Source organism: Coturnix japonica, chromosome 2 (genome assembly GCF_001577835.2).
Source record: "Coturnix japonica isolate 7356 chromosome 2, Coturnix japonica 2.1, whole genome shotgun sequence".
NCBI classification, from domain to species: Eukaryota; Metazoa; Chordata; class Aves; order Galliformes; family Phasianidae; genus Coturnix; species Coturnix japonica.
The window spans coordinates 118,528,509-118,544,730 of record NC_029517.1 but is presented as its reverse complement, the minus strand read 5'-3'; the positions used below and the strand labels follow the sequence as shown (position 1 = coordinate 118,544,730).

The 16,222-nt window shown below is 39.6% G+C and overlaps 1 protein-coding gene and 1 long non-coding RNA gene across 7 annotated transcripts in view; one reads left to right on the top strand and one right to left on the bottom strand.

The window, feature by feature from the left end:
• The window catches only part of OXR1 (oxidation resistance 1), a 226,639-nt gene that overhangs the window by 72,284 nt on the left and 138,133 nt on the right, over positions 1–16,222 (bottom strand). The window lies entirely within an intron of this gene.
• Positions 876–3,191, top strand: LOC116652989. Its single transcript, XR_004306287.1, has 3 exons — positions 876–1,793; positions 1,896–2,029; positions 2,463–3,191. It is a non-coding gene; the product is annotated as an uncharacterized LOC116652989 (long non-coding RNA).

The following is a 16,222-nucleotide window of genomic DNA, read 5'->3' as shown; positions in this document are numbered from 1 at the left end:
ATGAGTAATCAGTTGATAACAGCATATTCATATTCCTAGAAAGCTTTCCAAAGTCTCTCACCAAGGAAACAAAGACATTGTAGGATGAGAGGGATCATGTTTTAATATCGTCTACAGTATAATAAGCAAGGGGTTAGATTTCCCAGCAGAGGAAGAAAAATTATCATGGCAGCCCAAAAGAGATCCATGCTTTCCAACTCATTAATTATTAGGCAAGGAGGAAGGAACAAGAAAGTGATGGAGTTTGTTTATGATATAGAGTTATACAGGAAACTCAAATCTACGGAAAGGAATTAAAAAATATTTCATCATACAGTTCATAAATAAAATGGTGGTTGGAAATAGCTGTTGATAAATGTGACGACGTTTTTCTTCTGAGTGCACGACTGTTTTTTATCCACATTAGGACAAGCTTTAAAATGAAATATTACCAAAAATATATTTATGAAAATGTCAGTTAGCAGATATCTCAGTATCGGAATAAGTATGAAATATAGATAAAATGACTATTAGAAAAATATAATGCTACATGACTGTAAATTTTTTTCATGAATATAGATGGATAACTCTGTCTCAAAGAAGATACAGTGTACTTAGAAGCTGTACAGGACAAGTGTCAAGATGCTTCCTTGGAAAGTGGAGAAAAATACAAAGTAGGTAAACAGAAAAAAACTTGGAGAAAATTTTTGCACCTTTTTTCTCCCAGAATAAGAAGACAGGGCACCTAATTAAATTAAGTGGCATAAGATTTAAAGAAAAGGAAATATTTTGTGATACAAAGTAACCGCAGAATTCATGTACCACAGGACACTGTGTCAGCCAAAACTATGAATGATTCAGAAGGTAGTTATGAGCATTCATAGAAAGTCCTTCAGGAACCTTCAAGTACAAAAATAATGATATGGACTCTGGCTTCTGTTTCTACACCACAGACTCCCTAAAGCTTGGAGGAAATACTGGTGAAGTGTCATTCCATACTTGTTCTCTTCTGTATTCTTTCCTTAATAATCTGTTACCAGGCACTGTGGGAAACAGGACACTGAGCTATGAGTAAAGCATTATTTGATCTCATCCAGCTCAGCCACTGTTATGCCATGACACTGCTCTGGAACCAGGAAAAGTTCTCCACAAATTCTTTTCTTTGGTCATTCACAGTGTGGAGGGAACGACCAATGCAAATCAAGGAAACTCAGAACAATCAATCAGGGGACTTAGCAATGGACAGGGCACCTCTACTGTTGCGGATGTTGAAGCACAAAGGAGAAAAACAATTACTTGGCCTTCATGCATAGTGAAGTGTACGGAAGTTGGCGTGGCTTCTTGGCTACCTCAGACAGGTAACTGGAAATGTCACCCACTCACTGCCAATGTTGGTAACTCATTAACAGAGTCAGGAACTTGTATGGAAAAGAATCCAAATACAAGCAGTTTTAAAATGCCTGTGCATGAAGTTGTACTTCTACACAGCAAAGCAAATTTGGAAAAAGAAAGAACTGAGTGGCAATGACCAGATTCTGACAAACATTCTAAGTATTTTATAGTGGCCATTGACAGCCTGAGAAGAAGTTTGCAACTCTGGAAGGACAGAGAATGGATCTTAGAACAGCTTTAGATTTAGCCTAACAAATAATCTGTCTGTGCTGCTGCAGCTGCACTGCTCCCCACTTGCTGGCAGCCAAGGAGAGGAGAATGTCCACACTCTGACTCCACAGATGCTGCTTCGCAGTCTGTAATACAAATAGCTGGCACAGGAGATCCACAGCATTTTTCATCCACATGCACATACACAATAGGTAATTCTTTGGTTTTGAAAATAAATAAATAAATAAATAAAGTGAATCTATGAAATTTAAGCCTTTTAGAAAGCGCTATCTTATTTTCATTTTTTGTTTTAGCTTAGCAATCCAAAACAACATTTACTGTCATGGAAAGTTACTGTCAGGAATGGAAGAACTGTTGCTGAGGGATTAAGTGGATTACAGAAAAGAGTGTTACTGAGAAAACATCAGGACCAAGCAGGAACATTAAGGTATGTTCCTCTTACAAATTTTTAGCCTCACTACCATGAAGTTTCCAGGCTATTTACTATGCAATTTATATTCAACATTGTGTAAGGACTCCTCTCCTGGCATTTCACTTTTATTTCAATCTACTACAGTTTTATTATCTAACGTGCTTGGTTTCATAAGTCGCAGAAAATCAGTATTCATTCAAACAAGATATGTAGCAAATTTGTTATTGTATACTATCAGCCTTTGCTTAATTTCTATGAGGATTAGTAGTTTTGCCATTACATACAGAAGCCAGCAGGTAGGAAATGAGGTAGCAGAAAGTCTCAATCTATAGTGTGCTATATATGCTCTTTATGCGTGCAGTGTTTACTAATGTGAACATAAAGACTGAGATCAATTATAACCTATAGACAGTGCATTAAAAATCACAATTTCTCTATTTCTCAACAGACAACATTACTTTTAATAGGAATGATGACATCAGGGAGCACAAGCCATAGCATTCCGTTTTCAAGGTTACTCACAGTGGATGCCACAAGGATTTGCTGGCACCATAAACATTCCCACCCTTCCTACACAGACTGCACGTAAGCCTGCAAAACAAGCTTGGAGTGCTGCAGGGCACTGGATGACTGGCTTGGCAGATGCACAGAAAATACTTTTGCTGAATGGATTAGCAGAGAGTAAGACTTCAGTGATGATATTATAGAGACTTCAAGACCAAAGTAATGGTCTGTGTTCACTGTAGCTAAATGCTACCCTTGACATGAGTATAACCAAAATGGTCTGGATGTGGAAGCCGTCTTCCTGTTTTGTAAACCAGTCTGACTCAGGGCAAAGGTGTTTCAGTAAACAAACCAGCCCTGCTCAGTGGCTGACTATTCTGTGCTTTGAAACACAATTTATGACACATTTGCTCTCCGCGGCAGTGTTTTGACGTTTTAATACATTTCCACTTGTTTGGATAGGAAGGTATCTATTCACATATCATGATTATCACCCTAATGAAGAAGAATCAGGAACAGAAATTGTGTGAAGCTTTCAGAGTCACATCGGTCTTTTGAAATAAGAAATTAGGCCTCAGAGTTCAGAATGCAGTGACATACTGCAGATAGCAAAACCTTGCTCAATTCTGTGGTCTGCTATGCCTCTTGCATTTTACCAAAGCATTTTGCATCACTTGAGGTTAAAAAATTCGTATTAATATTAAAAGGAAAGTTGTTACTGCTTTGTTTTATTGCACAGCAGGATTTTCCTTCCATCCTCCTAATTTTTCCATTTTTAACTATGTTCAGAGATGTTACTACCACTACACTCTGTCACTCCCCTTTAAATGAAATACTCCTCCAAATGTATTTATATTTTTTACTTATGAATTAGAATCACAAAGATCTGAGACAATGAATGGCCACATTGGCCAGTCGATCCTGATGTCAAAAAAGCAACCTGAAAATCTTTTGTTAATCTAGATGTCAGAAAGCTGGATTTCTTTAATTTCTTTAATTTCTTCTTTAATTTCTTTTCCTCTTCAGACTGATCACTACTGCTCAAAAGTGCTTGCCTGTAAGATCTTTGCTTTCAGATCCGAACAGTAGCCTAAGAGCAACTCCAAATAGATCCATAGGCTTGGTCTCCAAACCAATTTCAGATTATTTTCTTCCTCTGTTCTTTCATACCAACAGACAGCGTCCACACCTACATTCATTTGAAATACTTCTCTTTACATTTACTCACTGTTACAGATAGTGATGTATTAAGAAAGGAAAATAGAAGTGAATTTCAGCAATCAGCTCTCAGTAACTGAAATAAATTCTCCTTCCACCAGTTTAGCAGCTGGATGACCCTGTGAACCATTTCATTGCTTATAACCAAGTAGCATGCATTTGTATCTGTTACACATCAGTAATTTCCACTCTTCTGAGGTGCTTGTTCTCTTTCATGATTTCACTTACATAAAACATATGAAATATTTAAACTAATGCCATTGTATTCCTCTAAGTTTTCACATGTTCAGTGAGCTGGTTCTGTAATGAAAATGTAGTGGACTCAGTGAAAAGAAGGCATTTCATCAGTAGAACCTGAGTTCTTGCTGTGTTCATTTAATTTCAATAGAAACTGACTGAACTATCACAGCAAGAATTCAGCAGAGAGCAGTAAGTGACAAAGTATTTTCATGTATGGCAAAAAACAAATAGTGAACTGCCTGCTTGACAATCTTATTCTTTATGTAACCCTTTGAAAATACCACTGTCAGTTAAAAGAGCTGTGCCGTTTTTCCTTTCTTATCTTTGATAACCATGTTGATGAGAACAGTCTCTTTTCACATGTAACCACCCTGAACTACTACTAATAGCTTTGTACAGCTGATGATATGGATATGCATAAAGTGCCTGAAGCTGCGCTGAGGAGACACTTAAGAAAGTGTATATTAGCTTAGTTTCAAATAGCATCTTTAATAGCTGCCTTACTTAAATACTTGTTCATTTTCAATAGGAAGAACTGTGCACCGAATAGTTCAGTGGGAACAGTGGTTGAAAGAATCTAAGAAGTGTTGTACACACAAACTTCTTCAAGCATAAAAGGAGTTCTGTGGCCTTCACTTTTTACTGACAAGAAGGTTTCGCAAAGAGAAGGAAGATTTAAGGGTTGTATCTGCCATTATAATCCACGGCAATTTTTCCACAGGACAAAATTTTTACCTACATCTGACATGATTTTCCACAGAAAGTACACAGTATTGTGATTCACACACTCCAGAATTCCTTATATGTACAGGAAAAAATCTTGCTGACCTCCCTCTTGCACTGCTGACACTACTGAGTGTTAGCTTTACGAATCATATCCTTGCAGTTCCTCCGAAGGGCAGTATCACACCAGTAGAGTCATTCAGGCAGAAGTACTTGATCAGAGAAGGCACTGATATAATGGCTTAACTCCAAGGCATATTAATCTAATAATAGGTACGGTCAAAAATGAAAAAGATGATTAGGCCAATTTCTTCTGGTTTCTTAGGTCACAATCCCAACTCAGCTTTGCATTTGAGGGAGGCATTCTGAAGAGCACAGAGTGGAGTGTGTGAGTCACAGAATCACAGGATATCTTGAGTTGTAAGGCACCCACAGAGATCACCGAGTCTGACCCCTGGCCCAACACAGAACCACACACAATTCAAACTGCATTGGAAAGCACAAAGCAGGGAGAATAAATGTTACAGCATAACCCCCAACAGCACAACCTTCAAATCCTGCAATCTGCTTTTCTTATTCCACTGCAGAATTTCATTTCCAAACATTAACATACTGGCTAGTAAAGGGTTAATCAGGAAAAACCTGAAAGTGGAACAATCTCTTCTTGTTAACTGTTTTCAGAGCGAACCCAGCATGCGGAAGAACTAAACTACAGCATCTGATCAAGATTTGTTAATGCCAGACACACCTTTTCTTGCCTCCTTATGACACAAATGCGCGTCTCCCTGAGGACATTCTGCAGAGATCTGAGCTGTATGGTTTTGACAGTAGAAAAGTACAAACCTAAATATAGAGCATTTTGTCAAACTTTGTTTAAAAGAATGTTCCAGTGGTTATCTATTCAAAATTTTATCTTGTTACTGGTTCCTATGCAAAACTTTTATTAGTAGGAATTCTGCAAATAAAGAATGCTAGTACGAGGCTATCAAAATGGACTGACTGCTTTGCAAACAGCCATACAGCTGACTTCAAGGTTCACATTTATCTTTATAGTAGTCTGGAGTGCAGGAGGTCCTATTTTTTTTGTTCCTTCATTTTTGTTTCTGCTTCCTCTTTTTTGGTACACAGATCTATGTCCGCAAGCACTGAAACTCCAGCTGGCTGCTAATTTATTTCCAGCATCTCCGTGGTGGATTCTAACCAACAGCTCACAAAGTTCTGCTTACACCTAGGGAGGAAAACCTAGTACTGAGCAGGCAAAAACAAGTAAAATGTAACAAGTCTTTAAGGCATGGTAATTCACTGACTGAAAATCCACAGCACTGAAATCACAAATATTAGAGCATGGAGACTTTTAAGGAAAAAGAAAGAGACTATTAAAAAGACCTCAACCAGTTTGTGGTTCCCTCATTAGAAACAAAACATCACAAACCATGAAATCCTGTGGGCCAGCACAGTTACTGATAGAGAAGAGAGGGATGGAAGCATGTCTAAGCAGTTTTTATTACTCATAAAAGCTTTTCTTAGTGCAAATGAAGGGTTCACTCACAGCAGTTCATATTCTCTCTGCACTACTGTTTTTAATGGCACTACTGGAGCAGGGGAATGTGACCTCCAGGAAGCAGCATGCAGGGAGCCACCAGTGGGTCAAGCTCTTCTCACAAAAAACACCTCCTACTTTAGGGAGCCTAACAATGATTCTTCATGCTTTACTGGAGCTCTCAGCTCAACCTTTGACTTTTCCTTTGTGACCACAGGCATGTATTCTGCCTCACCTCAGCACCAAGAAAACATTTTCCTTTTCCCTACTCTTTTTTCTGGTTCACTTAGAAAGCTACATATTACCTGAAGCAAATTTTTGTTCACACAGTATAACCAGCTCCTCAGGCACTGCTGTGATACAGTATGTGTCCATTGGAATAAGAATGAAGAAATGATAAGAAAACAAAAATAGAAAAGAGATAAGGACAAACAGAGAAGAAGAAATCCCAGCATGTGATGTAACATAAGACAGCATATTTTCACAGCATCTTAAGTTTCTAGATGAGATTTTAGAGTTTGAAATACTAAGGAACAGAAGTGACCAGAGAATCATAGAATTGCAGGGATCAGAATGGACCCCAAAGAGATCACTGAGTCCAACCACCCAGTGACGTCCTTTATGACAGCAATTCTTTCTTTGCAGGAGGCAATCTATGGTGGATGACACAACCCCAGTTGCAGCAGATGAATGATGAAAGTTCATATCAACAGCCACAGAGAGGCCCCTTCCTCCTGATTTCCACCAGTACTTGTTTAACAGAAGGGGAACTGGAAAGTAAGGACGCAGAAACTGAGCTGAAATCTTCCTTCAGCCAATATCACAAGAATTCTCAGGAAAGCTCCCGATCTGACCCTTGGCACCAAAACTATCATTCACATGGACTGCTGAGGATGGAATAATACTTCAGTGCTCCCAATTCCTCTTTGGGAAATCCCGTGCCAGCACCGTGACTCACAAAGGGCTGCACTTTATGGAGGGAATAAGAGCCTCCACCAACTCCACAAACAAACACGTCACAGATGGAAGCAACAGTGAAACCTGAAGAGAATGTTCAAATGATTGTACATCACTTATCCTAGTGCTTAACACTACTTAGCAAAGCTACAAGTAAGTCATACCACAACTACTTGCTCTTCTCAGCATCAGCTATGAAAACTCAGTGGTAGAGAGTCAAGGACCACAATCCCTTTTTTTTTCTATCTTTTGTCATGAAACTTAGACTGCCATGCCTTCTCTTGGGTAACTCTTCAACCTACAGGCAGCATGGTTTGCTCCCACCCTCTTGGAGGGTACGAAGGGATTGTGAAAGATTGCTTGGATAAATAAACAAGGAAATCTCTTCCATATCCATAAAAATCTATTATCAGTTCTGTGAAGGAAGAATTGAAGAAGTGAAAAGGATTTTGGACATTCTATAAGTTTCTGTGGCCATGTGTTTTAGGAACTCCACTGTCATGCAAAGTCCCAGACAACGCTCAGCTGTGGTCCCAACCCAGCTGTGAAGGGAGCTTAGCAAGAAGCTTCTTTTTGTTACAAAGGAATTTCTTGGAAATCCCTATGCCACAGCACGGGGTTCTTAAACAGCATGGCTTCTTAAACAGAAGGAAATATCTCTGAAGTCTCCCAAGTTCCATCTCGGTTCTTTTCAACTGCAATGAAGGTGGCTGTAGCCATGTTACCGCACAAAGTGGATGGGGAAAAATTACAGAGCGTCCCCTGCTTCCACAAGGTTCTTTTTTTTTTTTCATGGCTTCCTAAAAGAAGTTCCACAAATGTCATATCTGATGTGGAGTTTGTACTAGGAGTGGACACTGGGTACACAGCAAACAAAGAGAAAAGGGAATCAAATCCCATTTTTGTGGAGTGGTTCCATTTTTCCTTCCTGTTCTACTATGTGGACCAAGGCCTTAAATTGCTTACAATTTTATTTAGGGACACGTTTGCAATATAGTCAAACACAGTGTCTTTTCAGTTTTCCTCAAACTGCACTCATCAGTGGTCCCTTTATTATTATTATTATTATTATTATTATTATTATTATTTCATCTTTTTTTCCCTTCTCCTCAAAGACCAGCAAATTATATGGCTCACAATCCTCTTCAAAGAGAACAAAGTCTTCAGTCTTCAACTTTATAACCATACTCTAATCTACAGAAGAAAAGAAGACCCTAAAGCTAATGCCCTGCATGAGATATCTGTCCCAAAATCAGACATCAATAAGTGTGAAACACAAAGAGTTTCTGTGTATACAAGGCAACATTACGCATGCATACAAATATCTTGTAAAGCAGATGTTATATATCCGTTGTCTTTGCCTTTGAAGCAGCAATCGCTTATCAAAGCCTAAGCCTATTTTAAGGACATAACATCATAACTTGTGATAATTCAGAAAAAAAAAATATTTTTAATCTTCCATAATAAAAGGAGTGGCACTGCACCGAGATATTCTGGACTTCAGAGTCTTCTGAGGGGTATCCCATGAAAATTACAGCTTCACATAAAGAAATGGGAATCATAAGCTATTCCAACTATGTTCTCCCAAAGATTTTGTCAGTAAGTAAAGACACAAACTGTCAAAGAGGCTTCTGACCTCCTTTAATTTCCTCTAATCCCTATTACCTTCCAGAGAGAGACTCTTCAGTGGTGTCTGAATCTGACCAAGACATCTTCTGTGTTACTTCCCTTAAATTTCTGCATTGCCACTACGTCTGTATTTGGCAGTAGTTGAAAGAATGACATTCAGGAGTCTATGGAAACTGACCAATTGCAAGAGCTTCTCTACATCTGGAGCTTTTCAAATCTTGGCTTAATTGTTTTACCAGGATGAAAAGTAACTCATAAAATGACATCATAAAGTATTTAACAGAATGTATTTGCTTTCTTATGACATTACTTTTTTTTTTTTCCTAAAAGAGTAATTAGTTTACCAAATATTTCATAGCAATAGGAGATGAAGGATATGCAGAACTACAAGATGAAGTACACTCAAAAAACAGAAGCTATAGTTTCCCTCAATCGATTATGATCCTAAGTAGAAGGAACAAGAAGTCTTCTTGATAACTTTATAATCCCTGGATTTATGTTAGCACTGAATGAAAAGACTACATTCATTTTAATTGACTTCTCATTTGTATTGAAGGTAATTCAAAGGTAATTGAATCCTTCTCCCATAATGGATGAAATTGAATCTATAATCAAAAAGTAAGGGCAGTTTGATCCTATGATGCTGGCATAACTCTGGTTTCAGTGATGACTTTGAAGTACTCTGGAGTACTGTACTACTGGAATACTCCCCCTCTGCAAGAGACACATGAACTTATTGAAGACAGCCAAACTTAGGACAATGAAAATGATAAAGGGACTGGTGTGCCTGGCATACGTGGAGAATCTGAGTGAGCTGAGACTGTTCAGCCTGGATAAGAAAAGTCTATAAATACCTGATGGGAAGATGCAAAGAGGGTGGAGCCAGGTTCGTTTCAGTGGTGCCCAGTGCCAGGCCAAGCATCAGTGAACACAAACCAGAGCACAGGGGCTCCCTCAGAGCACCAGGCAGCACTGCTGTGCTGTGCGGTGCCGGAGCACTGGCACAGGTTGCCCAGAGGCTGTGGGGTCTCCTCCTTGGGGAGGTTCAGGAGCCGCCTGGCCACGGGCCTGGGATGCCTGCTCTGAGTGTCCCTGCTGGTGTGGGGGTGGGCCAAAGGGGCACAGAGGGCCCTGTCAGCCTCAGGCAGATGTAAGATGTAAGAAAGATGTAAGATGTAAGATGCCAACAAATTGTTCATGGACACAATACAGATGTAAAAGGATGAGTATCAGGACAGACAGTCGAAGAACTGTATTTTAATCTCGCTCAGTGGTCTGACCATGGAGCCAAACAAAACTGCAAGTCAAACGCAGCAGGCAATAAAGAAATTGTGTGAGAATTCCCCATCACTAAGGTGGGCACCAGTTTGCCATCAAGCTCAGCTGTAGATTCCCCTCATCCAACTTTTGACAATATGCAGTTTCTGTGCATGAACACCGTCTGTGTATTACAAATCTCAACAATATTGCATTTCAGCAGAGATTCAGGGAATCTCAGGTGCATGTTCCAGGAAACACATACATTCCGTTAGCTGGCCAAGCCTCCAAACTAGCCAAACTCAACCCCCGTCTTCTTACTGAAACAGAACAGAGCGCTATTGACATCCTAATTAAATGTCAGCAAGTAAAATCCAAAACATAAGAAGAGACACTTGTGGGAGTAAATCTTTATACAAAGGAATTCAAGAGCTCAAATATAACTTTTCTAATTACACACTGCAACCAAACTACATTTTCTGGGGAGATTACATACTGGCAGTAATTTGTGACATTAACAGTAGAAATACAATCCTTAATTCATATTATTAAAGCTCACACCCTCATTTTTGGTGATTCAGTAAATGGCAGAAGTGTATTTTCACACACACACACACACAAAAAAAAAAAAAAAAAAAAAAAGTTGTCAGTGTAAGCCCATATTGCAGTTCCTAAAAGATAAACTGACTATTTGCCAGTGAAAATTCACTACGCTGACAAGGAGAGGAATGAAAAACAGAAAATCCTGGTTGAAAATCCTGGTTGAAACTTATGTTAGAATGCTGGACCTGCCTGAACTTTTATAATTGAGTCATTTTTCTTGCTCTTACTGTCTTAGGAAAAGAATTCCAAGGTAATACTTCCATACAGTTTGATTTCACTGAAAATGAGGTTGTCCCAAAGAGTTCCTTCTAACGGATGGTACCAAACTCCCAGTTAGGCCTGCTGCCAGTAGCCAAAGCAACTGAAAATGACACCAGATGATGATTTTCTATTGCACCTAACGCAGACCAGAAACGTCTGATAAATTTAATGTATACAGACATCACAATCCTTCTTCAAGGAAACTTACACATACTTGAGAGTAATGATTAAATATATATATAGTACATCATGGTTGTTTTGGGGACAAACTAAACACTTTATCCTGGAAAAGGGACAAGAAGATTTACAAGTATTACCTATGTTGCTGCTTGTAATTAAACCATTATTCCTTAATGCCTCCTTTTGCTCCAAGATCTTCTTTTCCATTTCAGGTATTATTTGCAACAAAATACTATAACAACTTATGGTTAGGTGATTATAAACTCATGCAGAATGATTCATATATTAATCTTTATTCACATTCACATTACGCACAGAACTAAGATCTGAGGACAGCTGATCTGTTGCAGCACTCCCCATTGGATACTCACTGGTAACTCAGCATAAAAGTTTGCATCTGGGCGTTCCTTAGGTCACTCTCATGTAGCATCTTGTAAAGTGCTACAACCCTCACCAGGCTCCCTAGGGACTGTCTGACATTCTTGCATAGGAGGGCTCTTGGAATAATATGAAATGGCCAAACCTTCCACCTTGAATCAGGTTTTTTTTTGGCTGAGGCATTTTTTCACTGTATTCAGCACAGAGAGCTTCTCTGGCCTGCTTTGGACTACTTCAAAAGCCAGCCCTAAAAGAGCCTGGATTTGAGCTGGAGCAGACACTTCTGAACAGGACTCATTTGTCAAGGCCAGGGCAGGACTTCCTGCTTCTATTTCTCTCCCTTCAATCCTCATTTGGAGGCAGAAGGAGAAATATAGCCTGGTTTAGCATATGTATGTTATTCGCATTCAATAAAACATTATTATATGGAAAAGGTTAGCTACATAGAAAAGTCAATTAAGAAAAGGATAGGAGAAAAAAGGGAAAAAGAGAAGGAGGGGAGGGGAAGGGAGGGTAACTGCTCTATGTTCCAGCAAGCATCACATGCTTTGGGGTTTGAAAGCAGTGATACACAATTACGTAAAAACTAATCAATTACATGCATTTAAATTGAGGGGTTTTACAGGTTTATGAGTGATTTATTTGCTCTGATATTATAAATTGTTATCTATTTTTCACATCTGGTCCAGATAGGCAGGAAATAGCTGCAGCGTGTTTAACAAGAAACTAATCTGTCACAAACATCATTTATTTCCTGGTTGCATACCCTGGGGAAAGGAGCCCATCATCCTCAAATATACGTACATATGGAGCTGAAACCAGAGAAATCCGCCTTCACTTGATGTGGGAAAAATCATTCTGTAAAGAACTTGGTATCCCTCGGGGGAGTTTATGTTTCAGAAAGTGTTCACTGAGGTTTTAATATCCCAGCCATGGGCTGATGCAGAATCCCACTGAAGCTGCTGCACTATCACTGTGCTGGGACTGAGGGAACATGGTGAATTTTGCATGCAAAAAGAATGCACTAAAGGTAACACTAACTCCTCTCTCCTCACAGCTGAGTGATCTCTACAAGCTGTCTGCAACCCCTGTGGCTGCTGCAGCCAAAAGGCCGCCCAGGCCCTGCCCTGCCCTGCCCACACCTCCTCCACGGAATCAATGCAGCTTCATTAATCAGCAGCAATTCCCAACCCACCGTTTTAGCAAGGTTTTGAAAATGGCTAATCAGGTAACACCTTTTCTTTTCCTTTTCTTCACTTTCATAATTGTTGCTAAAGAGATGTTTTGTGCCTTGGAAATGAAATAAATGCTGATCCAGATGAAACAGACACAGAAACAGAGGATGAAGTTAGCAGTACTGAACCGATACCATCACCAGGATCTGAGGAAATGGCCACAGGTTGTACCAGAAGAGGTTTAGATTAGACATAAGAAGGAACTTTTCTCTCAGAGAGTGGTCAGGCACTGGAATGGCTGACCAGGGAGGTGGTGGAGTTGCCATCCCTGGCAGTGTTCAAGAGGCATCTGGATGAGGAGCTACAAGATATGGTTTAGTGGCCTGTGGTAGCTACGGTAATGGGAGTACGGTTGGACTGGATGATCTTGTAGGTCCTTTCCAACCTTGTGATTCAATGATTCTCTGATCTTTTCTTTAATGTGAATAAAAAGAAATCCATAACAAATCAATTAGGGTATTGTTTGATCTTTATTCACAGACCATTAAATGTGTCTCTGGTGGACTTGCTGACTCCTTGGCCATGCAGGCTGCAGACAGCTTTTGTGAGTGTGTATTGCATGATTTCCAGATTTTCAAAGGATGAATACTAGAATCGACTATATGAACACAAACAACCAAAATGGGTAATTCAGCTTGTTAATGAAAGATGTGTGACACTGTCCTCCTTCAGCTAGAAAGGTCGTTGATAAAGGCAGCCTCTTCCTTGCAATTGTACTGGTGTACATCTCTCCTGCCCTCTAAGGACTGAGTTACAAGTTACATCCAAATCTTCACATCTCTGAAATTTTCCACAGGTTTGTTTGGTTTTTTCTTCTTCTTCTTCTTCTTTTTTTAAAGCTAAAATAAATCAAACTCTGTTGTCTATTTTAGTCTTTCCGTCTTTCAGTATAAAACTGTCACATCGGTATAAAACCACCACTGTGATGTTCTGCTTATTTCCTCCTTCCCTGAAGAAGGAGATTGTTCTTCTGAGTCCAGCACAGCACATCACTGATCTCAAAGTTGTTTTTAGCCGGCTTTTTCCTGATACATCATCAGTTCTCCCTAGCAAAACTAGCCATCAAAACTCAAACAAGCCCACAGAAAGCAAAGACTGTATGCACTAGAAACAGAAGCAACCCTGGTAAATCCAGGTTTTGTAACTAAAATTCTATCAGAGTGAAAAAGCTGTGACTGAAACACATATAATTCTTGCACCACAGTAAGGTCTTAGCTGCCTCCTGTCAAAAACTCAGGTAAGCCATTTACTTTGTGTATGGCAGCATTGAGCTTTCAGTGCCAACTGCGGTACAGCAGGCCAAGTGAGAAGAGCCAGCACCAAAATCCCAGCTGCCTCCTGAGCAGTGTCCCAGCCAGCCTGTCCTTCACCAGGCCATGGAGGTGGCACAGCCACCATCTTGGGACGTCCAGATGCAAGTGGGGAGGGATGTGTACGAGGCAGTGACATCCAAGGAAATAAGAAAGGCATGACGTGGATACAGCAGTTCTCAAGCAAGCTAGCTACAACGCAGAAGTACCAGTACCACTTTGACAGTCACCTATTTTTGGTAAGGCAGCTTTTCTTACAGAGATGACCTGATCTACATAATATTTGCTGTGAGCATGTCTTCGGCTTGATTCTGCATTGACTGACTTCTCTTCCTAACAAGAAGAAGGGTAACAGGAGACACCAGAACACATTTGCTCCTCACTGGGATGTGCCAAGCTCTGGAGGACCATAACAAAGAGGCAGAGGTTGGAGAGCCACAATCACACAGAAATCTGAGAGTGATAGACAACAATGAAATCTTATTCACTCCTTAAAGAGTTCTACATTTTGGTTTTTTAAACAGAATTACCCCTTATGTCAGAATTACCCTTATGTCTGTAAGCATTAATATCACCCCACACGTTGACCTATATTCTTTTTCTGATATGTTACCCTGCCTTCATGTACCTATTTACTTTCCAGAGTGAAAACGGTGGCAACTTCTAATGATTTATTCTTTGCACCATTTGCAAAACTCTATATTTTTTTCCTGTATCAGTTTTGAAGATAGTTAAAAATATAAATACCAGCATTTCTACTTATATATACATATATTTCCTGTACATACTAAGTGACTAATCTGAAGTGAAAACTTTTATCTTAAAATAAGAATATCTCTAATGTAAAGCAGTACACTAAGACTCACCAGACAAGTCAGGAAGTAACATGAGAAATAATCTGGCAGATCATAAGAGAAACAAGCATTCTATGAGCAGGCTGATCATTTAAACTTATCTAAAGGAATCTAAAGGGAAAGTCACATTCTGATTCAGTGCTCATATTCCTTCAGGGTTTAACCACAGCACACGTCAATACTACTCTTGTAGTTGTTACAACAATTTAGGATAAGTGAAAAATCGAAACAGACTAATCTGAGTTAGAGAGATTTCAGTTGTTAACAAATACAAAAGGATTATGGAAAAGTAATTTAGGAAAGAGCAGGAAGAAATCTGCCATCCATTGGCATCTTGAAGCGGAGAAAAGCTGCAGTGGGTGGTAACCAACACTCTATGCACAAAACTTGTGGTCGTGTCAACCTATTCTGAGTTCCTTCTTGTGCCTTGGGAGGACCACAGCAGCAAGACCATCCAGTCTGTATTTCAGGCCTACACAAGGGGCAGCAAGAAGATAAAAGAGTTTCTTGCCCAGGGCAAGAAACAGCACTTGGGCATGAAAGTGGTCTGTGACCAAAGCTACGCTGACAGTCCTACAGGGACACAGTTTTAGAGGATGTTTCAAAGAGGTATTTTACAGTGTGTTTACTCTATTTGAGAAATAGAGAAGGTATATATACCACCTGCTAGTACTCAACCTGCTTTCCAGGCTTCTACAGCCTTGCAGTAGAACTGCCTGCCATTTGTAGTCTGAGAAGGAAGACAAGACCAGCACTGCAAACCAACGTGGATTTGCCCAAATTTCTTTTCATTAAACTCTGCTGGGCTTTCACAGAATTATCACTACTGCATTTCCTTATGTCGCTGAAGGTGAAACCTGAACTCATACTCCTCTGGTTTTTTGAAGCAGTAACCCAAATCAGCGTGTACAGGCAGAAAGACGGAAGCAAGTGCACATTACATTTGTGTGACCCAGGATATTTCTTCCTATTTTCCTAAGAACATCTTTGCAAAAGGAAGTTTCCCTGTAAAATATAGTAACTATGGTATTTTGTCTTCACTCAGCTGATGGACACAGAATTTCTTCCTACCACTCACATTTCACTTCCTTTAAGTTAAATCTGTATTAAAAACAACCCTTACGATGCTCTTACTCAGTCTATATAGTATTTACAAGTGATGATCAACTTAAGCCATGTCCAAGAGCCACATTTAACCTCAAGAGTACCTCCAACATCAGAAACTGCCCAGCTGCTAGGACAGAGATGAAAGCAGATTGATCCACTTCTGTGTCCTGGGAACAAGACACCAGGTTACATTAAGCAGAGGGGAGGAAAAA